Consider the following 11551-nt stretch of genomic DNA (forward strand, 5'->3'; position numbering starts at 1 on the left):
ATATTAATATTAAAATATAATAAAAATACCTTTTGGTAAAAAGATGTAAATTGTAATTTGAAACTTGTTTTTTTTAAATGTTTTATTGTTTTTAAATTTTTATAACACATTTATCATTTGTATATATACGCCATTTTATAGTTAATATAAATGATTAAAGAGGAGCATTATGTTGTAATTTCCGTTTCCGGTGTATTCATTTTGAAGAAAAACCTACTTTCTTTACTTAGCAGCTTTACAAGTCGTTTTTCGTTTCTCACGTTCGCGTACACAATAACTCGCGGCTTAGACAACTATCTGAAACTTTTAATCTGGATGTTATCAAACAGGATGTCAAAAGAAGTAATGAAAAAAAAAATAAATAAAAATTGAAAATAAAATAATAAAAATCTTACCTCTAACCAAAAAAACCGCATGACATAAACGCAAAGAATAAGAGCAGAATCAGTCACTCGGCAGTAAGCGTTGTGCTATCCTACCTACTCTGCCACAAATTGGTCAACTCTTGCCAAATTCTTTGTTGTTCAGCTTTAACATCGACTTTAGTATTAATAGAAATTCCAAGGATCTCAGTGGAAATCTGACGTTCCGGGTGATAATATAAGACTGCAAATTACATAGACATCGATTGGTAATGTCCCAGATAAAACCTGCAAAGCAGATTTTGAAACCGTTCGACGAATCTTCAAAATGCAAAGTAACATTGTACGCTGGATTAACATCAATTTTGACTGAAATTTTACAGTTCGCACCCTATACAACGAAGCGCCAACAGCATAGACAACTGTAGGGAAAATCACAGAGGTATAGAAAGTGTTTAAAGATCGTCTAGAAAGACTCCACTCGGTTCTGGAAACTCTGACAGTAGCGCCAGTGACATTTCTGATAAATGAAGGAGAAAATTTCACCTGCTGTCAATAGCTATTCCTAAAAGTTTAATATCCGTTACTAGAGGTATTTGTACATTGTTTATTTTAACTCTTGGTGGTCGATGAATGTCCAATTTAGAGCCAAGGACGTAATTTTTGTCTCGGTAGAACTAATTTTTAACTTATTTTCAACCGTCCAAGTTCAAGATCAGATAAAACTTTCTCAGCAGATATTTCAATAGTAGATCTTGAATTGGCACTAACGAGGACTGTCAAATCATCCGCGCATGCGATGATCTTCGCGTTGTCAAAGGTTCGGGTAATCCAGCCTTGCAGAACAAAGTTCCAGAAAATTGGTCCCAAAATGGAGCCTTGAGGACACCCTCGAAGGAACTGACGCAAATTTGTGTGAACTTAGATCTGACGGTGATTATTCTGTTAGAGAAATAGCTGTTAATTAGAAGATAAAGTGGCATGACGTAAACGTTCGAGGGCCCTTTCTCACCAAAGGGAATCAAAAAAAGACAAGACTATACTTGAAACTGGAGTGTTCAACAGAAGAAATGAAGTCAACAAGGGCGTCCTCGCAGGACTTTACAGGAGTGATAGTCCTCGTTCCAATAACAAGTTGTTTAATTGCAGGACTATTGAACGTTCTAATAGTTTACCAAGGTTGGCCAATAAGGCTATAGGCCGATAAGACCTCGGTTCCCGAGGGGGCTTGTCTGGTTTCCTAATCAGCTTGATAGTCTCGCTACGATCCGAATTTCCAGCAACAACTGATGCAGGCCATTAATACTCTCCCTCTCACAACAACCACCGGTGACGATGGCATCCCCCAGTTCATAATCAAATGTTTAAGTGTCTTCATCATCGACTCACTCCTCAACCTATACAACAGATGCCTCGAAGTTCATTTCTTTCCACCCCAGTGGAACAGGTACTCTGTCTGGCCCCTTCCTAAGCACCAAAAATCGACGCTCCCAAGCCAGCATAGGCCCATCGCTTTTGCCTCTGTATTGCTAAAAATTCTGGAGAAAGCACTGCTACCGTCTGCCACCCATCAAATTCTCCGTGACAGTCCTCAGCAAATACACTATGGGATATCAGGAAGATCAACTATAACTAACCTTGTAACAACCACTCTGCACATCTTAGATGCCTTCGAACAAAGACAGGAATTGTAAGTTATATATCTTGACATCCATTCCGCATTTGATGTCATCTATATACCTCATCTCCTACGTCTCTTAGAAAACTTAGAACGTCGCTTAGAAGATCTAAGGGTCGTTTTCGACTCCAAACTATCTTTCAACGATCACATAAACCTCATACAGTCGAGGCTGAATTCACTACGCTGGGTCGCCAAACAACAGCTGCTCCACACCACCGACCCACAACTGGTAAAAAGATACATCGTATCAATCCTTTACCCGACAGTACTGTATGCTTCAGAGATATGGGCCTCGGCCGCCGAATCCAACATTAGAAGAATATTCTCTGCCGAATTCTGGCTTCTAAAATGGGCCAACAGCAAACTCCACCTTCCCCCAGCTCTCAGATCAACGCAGTTAGCAGAAGCTCTTCAACTACGCAGGCTCCGGTCCTACATCGGAGAAAGAAGGCTGCTGTTCACCATCAAGATGGCCACCGGTAAAATTACAGAGCCGAACTTCTGGGATCACTGCTCTTGGCGCATTCCTCCCCCTTATCTCCGGTCTTCAGCACAGCTGCTAGCAAACCCTAACCGGCTAGTACTAACCGACAGATTCCTGCCAAAGCAAATGCTGTCCTCACTGCAAGCCATCGACGGGGACCTCCAAGAAGTGGTGAATAATAAAAAATACAGGAAGGGTATCCTCGTCGAACTGAAAATGTAAAACTGTGCTTTGTTAATAATCTGATTTATCTTTTTTTCTCATGTGTATCTCTTTTGTAAATATGTTTTGTTAACCCCTGGCACCACCATGCCGTGACGGGACTAATTGTATGTCTATCATTGCTGCAATTAAAGATTCTATTCTAGATTCTATTCTATAAGGGCAGTCTTCCACAGATCCGGGAAAGTCCCAGCATCTAAACATTTATTGAAAAGTTGTAGAAGTATACTGGGCTTAATCTTGGCGAGCCGTACAATAAAGGTACTCTCCAGCATGTCCATCCCTGGGCATTTCTTAACTTTCACTCGCTTCACCGCTGTGTACAACTCGATGGCACTAAAAGGCTCAGTCTTAATTGAAGAAACATACAGAGAATTTTCAGAACGAATATTAGTGTGAAAATCAACATCAGGGCACATATTGCCCTGTACAAAAAGATTATCCAGAATAATGTTCACAGAATCCGTCCAGTTAGTGGTCTCCGGACCATTGTATACGATCGATCCATGCACTTCTTACGTAAATAATTTATTTCTTACGATTTTATAAAGTAGCCCCCACGGGTCTGCATTACCAGGGTTGCACACAAATTCCATCCACGTTTCTTTCTTTCTGGTAGCAATTGTCTTCGCATCCCGTTTGTACTCACATCCCGATGTGGGTATCGGGCGTGGCGGACCTGTTTCCGAAGAGAAGACAATCCTGACGACCACCAGGAACAAGTTCTGGAATATTGACACGTTTTTTCTTTGATAATTTATATGAGGCATTCGTCGGAAATTTCTGAATCTGTGTCGCAGCTTCAGACACAGGCATGGCGTCAAATGAGAGTTAGTCAGTTTGGATAAATCAGCATTTACAGAGTATTCAAATATGTCCCAATTAATGTTATTAATTGAGAAGCGAACGTACTCAGGCACACAGGTACTCGAATCTGAGGGAGGAGAAGGTATGGAGACCGAGAAAGAAATTGCCCGATGGTCACTTGTTGTCCAGTTAGGCTGTTCAGTCTAATCGTTGATAGCTAGATTACAGAAGGTATTTGAGAAAGTGATGTCAATGTTTGATTCTCCGGAGAAGCTGGAGAACGTGGTGAACTGTTGAGGTCTGTTAAAAATCTTCAAATTATTATTAATAATAAATTCTTCCAGTAACTGTTCTCGAGCATCGACCTTAGGAAGAAAGAAAATGCCGCCTGAGAGAGAGAGAGAGAGAGAGAGAGAGAGAGAGAGAGAGAGAGAGAGAGAGTTGTGCATTCGTGACGGTATCCTCTGACTGTTCGTGCGTTGCTCTGTCATTGCCAGTGACGTCACGGTTGAAGATGAAATTATGTTCCAATAAAAAAGGCCGGAGGAAAGAGAGTGTGAAGGAAACGAAGGCATGAGGAATGAAATGGCTTGTTGGTTGCACTCAAATGGTTTCCTTGGAGATTTTTTCCTGTCACGATAGCCCATCTATCCCTGTGTTAAGAGTCTAATTTGCATAGTCCGGCCGGCGACACAAGAAAGGGCGTCAGTGGGATTCCGACAATTGAAGTCATCAACACATGAGACCGAATTTCTTTTTTTTCTTTAATGTTAATATGCATAAGATTACTTTCATTGTTTACTTTGAAATTATCTGTGTGTACCTCAATCTGTTGAGGTTTTCTTTTGTACAGTATTTAATCTTTGTATAGTTGTATAAGTTAACGAGGCGGAGATGAACTAACGTTCCAGGTGCTGCCCAAGACAAATAAATACATACAAATACATCAACACATGAGACCGAATTTCTTGGAATAACCATCAACCTTCAAGATGATGCAAAAAAGAAAGGAGGAGACTGTGGAACGAGTTAGTTAAAATCTGGCAATCTCGATGGGATACAGCTCCCGTTGGTGCAACAACGAGAATATTTATCTGCATGGACATGTTCACGTCGTACCTGTTGACAGGACATGGATCGATGAACCAGAGTCTTTTTAGGTTCAATTTATCCCAAACAGACCTCTGTTCTTTTGGATCACCAGACAGTTGGGATCACATATTGTATCACTGCACCCGGTATGACGATCTCAGACTTCCTCTTCATGCACTTACCAATTTTCAACCAGGACAGGAGTCGTCTCTGCTTCAAAGCTCGGAGTCATTTCAGATTCTTCAGGCTTTCGCTCAAGGCGTATTTCTTCGAAGGCGTTCTTCAGTGTGGACAGATCTCAACAGAATGCAGCATCTGAACAGTCCTGCTGATGCATAGCTGCTTAGATCTCCTTTAATAATATACAAACTCAAATCCTGAAGAAGTGAATTTTTTCTTCGGACTGCAGACAAAATTAAGTGCCTTCTTTCTTCCTCTTTTTTTTTTTTTTCATTAGTAGCATCACTTTCTTTATTTAGGCATTTATATATTATCATTTTTTTTTTTAGCAGCACCACTTTCCTTCTTTTATGTATTTATTTATTATTATACTTTTTTTTTTTAGTAGCATCACTTTCGTTATTTATGCATTTATATATTATATATATATATATATATATATATATATATATTTTTTTTTTACTAATTTATTTGGCTTTTAGCAGCACCACTACCTTCTTCCATTTTACTTATTTATTATTATTATTATTATTATTTATTTATTTATTTATTTATTTTTATAAATGTGTTATCTTAATAATTTCGGTTCCAAACCCAGCACCATGGGTGATCGTTTTTTTTCCCTCTGGAATGGGCCCCCAGAGGATCCTGGCCTACCTTCTGACAACATCAGGTGGGTCAGTCTCTCTCTTGAGATAGTACGTGCTTTACATGGACTGGCCCACGTTCCCCTGGTGTGGACGAGTACCCAGAATCATCTCTCCAGGTGATTGATGCTTCTGGGTAGCCAAGAGGCCAGAACAGAACAACAGAACACACACACACAGAAGACACACAAACCTGCTACACACACACACACACACACACACACACACACACACACACACACACACACACACACACACACACACACACACACACACACACACACACACACATCTGGCCCATCTGTAATGATTCTGTACTTCACAGAGACACGAGGCGGAGTTGAACAGACGTTCTAGGAGCCGCCCTTACATATACAGTCCACATCAACACATTTGGAACATCATTAAAATTGGAAAATTTCATTAAAATTGTTCCAATAGGAAATACGGCAATTATTATTTCTTTGTCTGTCCGTCCGCATGTAATAACTCGACTTCCAGCGGTTCGCTTTATACGCATGATATAACCTATCTATATACTGTACATTGTAGATGAAGCAGTGGACATTATGTTTGTTGCCAAGCGCTGGTTAATTGAACAGATGGGCAAGCAGTGTGGCAGAGCAGTCAACAAAATACGAGGAAGGAAAGAGGCATTGGAGAAAAGCGCAACCACTAAGTCCCGATGATGGAATTTACGCGTAATGAAGTGATTATTAATTTCATAGGGATGAAAAATCGTTTTCGTTCTAGGGTTGGCATAGGTTACTACAGTTTATTTTGATACGTTGACAGTCAGGTTATTGTTGCAAGTCCATTTTGAAAATTTGTTGAGTGCCTGGTTCAGTAGGGCGCACCGAAGGAAACAGTCACGTAGACCCGGTCTAATCACTCTTCTTAATTAGACAGGGGTTCGAGCCCGTGACCACCAAATACGGAGGATGCGGAAAGGTCAGGGAATGTCCACCGCATATCCCCGGAGCAATATGGCCTTAGTTGCTAATGCTCCTAAAAAAAACAAATAACAGCTCAATGTCATCTGCGTAAGGCGATTTAATAGGAGATGTCTCCTATTGGGGATACATCGGCACATCTCCATTTAGTGGGTACCTCCCCTGAGTCCAACGATGCTCATATTTATGGCTGAGGTCTGCTTAATTCCTTTGCTGGATCCTTTAGTATGACTAGACAGATTCCTTCAACCCCAGGTGCCTTTCTTATGTTTAACTTCAACAATTTATCCTCCACTTCCCTCTCTCAGTTATTACAAAATCGTTTCGCTCCGTGTTGGAGTAAAATAAGCTTCTGCACTCCACTTCCGTACAGATATTCCTCATGTGCGAATGTAGATGCAAAATACTCCTTCAGTTTCTCAGCAGAATCAACGGTCCAACCATCGATATCAAGTGGACCAATCTGATTCAGCCCCATCCATCTAGAGTTTCTAGAATTTAAGAAGCCTTTGCTGTTTTCTTAGCATCCTTTGCTAAACACTTCTCGTAATCTGCTTTCGCTTGTCTAATCTCCTTCTTAACTCGATTACAGACCAGCTTATATCTAAAACAAGCTTCTGTGTCTCCTGATAATTTATATCCACCGAATGCATTTTCTTTCCTGCCACTGGACTCATTAGTTCATCCGACATCCATTTGGGCCTAAACCTTGAAGTTTAGTTGCTCCCAAGATTAAATCCTTGAACGCTGGTGGAATTTAGAATAAAAAGTGCAGACTAAACAGCCGTGTTTCGTTGTTCAGCATTTATTCTTTAATATTACTGAAGACACCAGATGGGAATTCCCTTTGGTGATACCATATTTATTAGTGAAAAACAGTACCGCTTGGGATCGAAGTTAAATGATGGTGAGCTTCTAGAACAGTACACGCAGCAATAACTGAAATCAAAAATAGTCCACGTGACTTTAAATCCAAAGACACGATTCAAGTCACTGAAACCGCATTCAAGTACATTCACTGACTTTGGTCAGACGTGGAAGCAAAAAAAAAAAACAGCTCTCATAATAGATAACGAAGGAAAAAGGCTAAATCATTAGGGCAGATTTGTTTGACTAATACATACAGGGACAAACTATGTGAGACCCTGCCGAAACCTTTGCTGAGGCTGGAAAAGGAGACAGTGGTGCGCCCAGTTTTGATCGTGACTTGCTTTCTGATGCTGCCCTCCAGGTTGAGGCTGACGTGAGTAATGTAGGACAAAAAGAACCTTTGGGGAAAGATTCTCGGCCAGAGCAGAAAAAGAAAACTGCTGGGGATTCTTATAAAATTATTAATCTGCAGACCTTTGAAAAACTCCACACACACACACTCACACATCTGGACACGATATTAGGAAGACTAGTGATATGAAAATTAGAAATATCATAATTTTGGTTTGGGTTTAATGGGACAGAAATCTTAGCCTTCCTTGTGTACAGTCCACTTTAATTAAGCCTCCCTAAGAGTCAGGTTGGAAATATTTTCATCTGTGACCGCAGTAACTTCCAGCCACAGTTAATGAGAGGACACAGGGTCTCGTCTTGCTGTTAGAGAGGTCTGTTCTGGTTGACGTAGCTCTTGGACAAACTTACGCATTTCTTCTTTCTACTTTTCCTTTACATCCTCTAAGTCTGTCCAATCCTGGCTTTCCTTCACCACCGAGATTTCCTTCCTGCTTACGGGACACGGCTCTCTTAATGATTACTTCACTAAGAATTCACATTTTTTTTTAATTCACTGCGCCACGGTTCTATTTTCTCACTGTTCTCTGTTTTGTTTGTCCGTCTTGAATGGGTCCACAGACGATCTTGGCCCACCTGCAGGCAAACACTTGGTGGGTCAGAGTCTTTCAGAAAAAGTACAAGCTTTACATCGAGTAGCCCTCCTTTCATGGAGTGGATGAGTACCCAGAATCGTCTCTCCAGGTGATTGATGCTTCTGAGTGCCGGGCGGCCAGACACAACAACAGAATACAAACACACCAACCTACACCAACGCATTTCTTGTGTTTTTCCCTTTGTATTTTCTACTTCTACAGTTATTTTTGTTTTCGTTAAATAATGCTAGGAGTTGATTGAGTCTTCCCCTTATACCATATTTCAGTAATTTCTGTTGCAATATTGGGACATCAATTAGGTCATATGCTTTGGTCAAATCTATAAATAAAATCAATATGAAGTTGTTGTTGTTTAAATGTACGTTAAGAGAGTCTACTAAACTCTGTAATAATGTCTGTGTGCTCTTGCCCTTCTGATATGAGAATACAGAGTTGTTTAACAGTCCATATTGATGCAAATATTTGCTTATATGGGAAAAATATAATTTTCTATTATTTTATTAATAACTGACTGTATTGTTCTTGGTCAGTAATTGCAAAAGTCATCTGGTGATCCCTTTTCATGTATAGGAATTACCTTAAATGAAAGAACATTTGTAGGATGTCTTCTTCCCGACTCTAACATCCGTGCTATAAGCTCCACCAACAGAACAGAGAACTGTTCTTTATTTCTCTTTACTTCAGTTACTCTGGTACTGTCCAGTTCATAAGATTTTTTGTTCTTTAACTGTTCTATAATCTTAAGAATATCAGTGTATTGTGACTTAAGACTACTTTAGTCTTAAGTAGAATTAAGACTTAAGGAATTAAGACTACACTTACAGTGTCTTTCAGCCCTTAAGGTGTCCTCAATGACACTGACAATAATCGTCGAACCGCCTTTTCTTAAAACAAAATCTACGAAACAGATTCCTTCTACCTACAAGTGTGGGAGGTGCTGATAAATTACAAGAGTTCGCTATCTGAGGAAGATTATCTTGTTGATTGAAGGAATTTTAGCAATAATGAATATAATATCTGCTGAGATGTAATACAGCTTTGGCAAACCTATTTGCAGCCTCATATTGTTTGTTTGTACCAGAAATCTGTTCTAATAGTGTTTTCATTTGATTTCCCCTTGATTTTTTCCCCCTTGTACTTATTATAATGTTCCATTCATCCTTTTGAGTTATCCATAAAAAGTTGATTGTAATAAAAGTGTTTTTTTGTTTTCTACTCAATTTATTTCTAAGTGTTTTTTTTTTATAATTGAGATAATGTTCTGTCTTTGATGGACAATTTCTATACTGCCTGAAGCGTTTGTCCCTTTGTACCATTAATTCCTCTGTTTATTTTGTCATCCCAGGTTTCTTAAGCTTAATCCTGTTACTCCTAGAATTTATGTTGCAAGCTCAGTGATTTACTTTTCTCTCTGTATTGAACCTCGAATTGTTTATAATTTGTATTACCTTATTTGAAAACACATTTACATTTGTTGTGTGAGATACTTGCTCTTCTATTAACACATTATCACTGTTCTCTTTCAGTTTACCCGTTGATGAACAATTTTTCTTCGTAATATTTGTTAATTTTATATCTTCGTATGGATGTTTCTTCGAATATTTATCTACTATTAGGTGTACATCTTCTGTGATCTGAAAGTTGATTTAATAAAATGTACGAATTTCTATACTTTATATTTGTTATAAGGTGATCCAAGCAAGAGTTTACTGTTCTATCTCGCTCTATCCTTTCTTGCCTAGTTGTTCCAAATAAGGTATGTTCCAATCCATAATAGTTTAAGGATTAAGGGAGACTTAGATGTGTAACTTCCAAGTCTTCGTTCACTTCTTTTAGTGAATGCAGCAAATCGTGGAATTCTTCTGCCGAGGAGGAAATTTCACTTCTTTCTTCCCTCTCTTCTTTCCTGCATAATACACACCTCCACCGCTGTTTCTTTTGTCTGGCCATCCCCTTTTATAGGTTGCTTCTTTCAACGAGCGTCGATAATGATACCCACCTCTAGCGCGTGCAGCGGAAGGTCGCGCTTTCTGCATAAATTATGATTCGTGTTTGCAAACCTTTGGATTAGCCAACACAGGACGCTTCAGATAATTCACTCGCACTAAATAAACAACGGAAGAAAGGATTAAACATTGGTCTTATTCGTGTTCCTCCCTCACACGGCGATGCCACCCTGCAGCGCATCTTCTCAAACTGTTTAGTAGAGGAAACCCTGACCATAACTGAGAACTTCCTCCCGTCCGATCATGTTCCGATTGCTGGGATGATATCTCTGCAGGCACCTAAGGATGAACGTACACAAGTACAAACTATGAACACCGTCAGGAGAGTATACAATCCAAAATACATCAACATTGGAAAAGTTACTACCCTTTTCACACTTGCATCCTAAGTCCCCACTCAAAGCCCTGGTGGAATGACTTCCTGACCAAGGCCTTTAGGGAAAAACAGGCAGCCCACGCGTCTTACAAGAAGTCGCCTTCACAAGAGCCATACGCGAAATTTTCCAAAGCAAGGATGGATTTCCAGAAGAGGAAACAATTTTCTATTGACAATTCCATGAACGGCCGGCTATCCAGGGGAAAACGTGTGTGGTCCACTAGTCATACTTGCACCCCTCTGTCTTTAGATGTCCAGGAATGGTGTGAGCATGGGCTGCGTTTTAAACGAGATCACCGTGTGTCCAAAACATATCCTTGGAACAAAGCGCTTAATATTTCTTCACCTACTAGTAATACAGAAATTTCCGAAGAACAACTAATAAAAATAATAAATTCACTACCTGACAAGTCCACCATAGGAATTGACGCAATACCTCTTTTTAGTCTAAAAATTGCTTCTCATTTCATCAGCAAACAGCTCACTCAACTCTACAACAAAGTACTCAAATTTGCACAGGTGCCTTCAAGCTGTTATCATACAGAGTCGTGGCAGTTCCGACAAAGCCTCGTGCGAAAAGACCGGCTGATTTCAGGCCAATATAAATTGCCTCTCCCTTCCTGAAATGCCTCGAGAAGTGCATCTATAATGATGTAGCACTCGCAATCTTTGCGCATAGGCCACAACACACACATTATGCTAGGCCTAATAGATCTATGGTAACCTGCCTACAATTATTATCACAGAAAATACTTCAGGCCTGGAATGACAACGAGGATCTTCACACCATTTTTCTGGACATGAAAGCTGCTTTCGACTCAGTCCAAATAACACCCCTTCTTGCCTTACTTGAGAGATTCTACA

Source organism: Mastigoproctus giganteus, chromosome 4 (genome assembly GCF_048544385.1).
Source record: "Mastigoproctus giganteus isolate SK-2022 chromosome 4, ASM4854438v1, whole genome shotgun sequence".
Lineage (NCBI taxonomy): Eukaryota > Metazoa > Arthropoda > Arachnida > Uropygi > Thelyphonidae > Mastigoproctus > Mastigoproctus giganteus.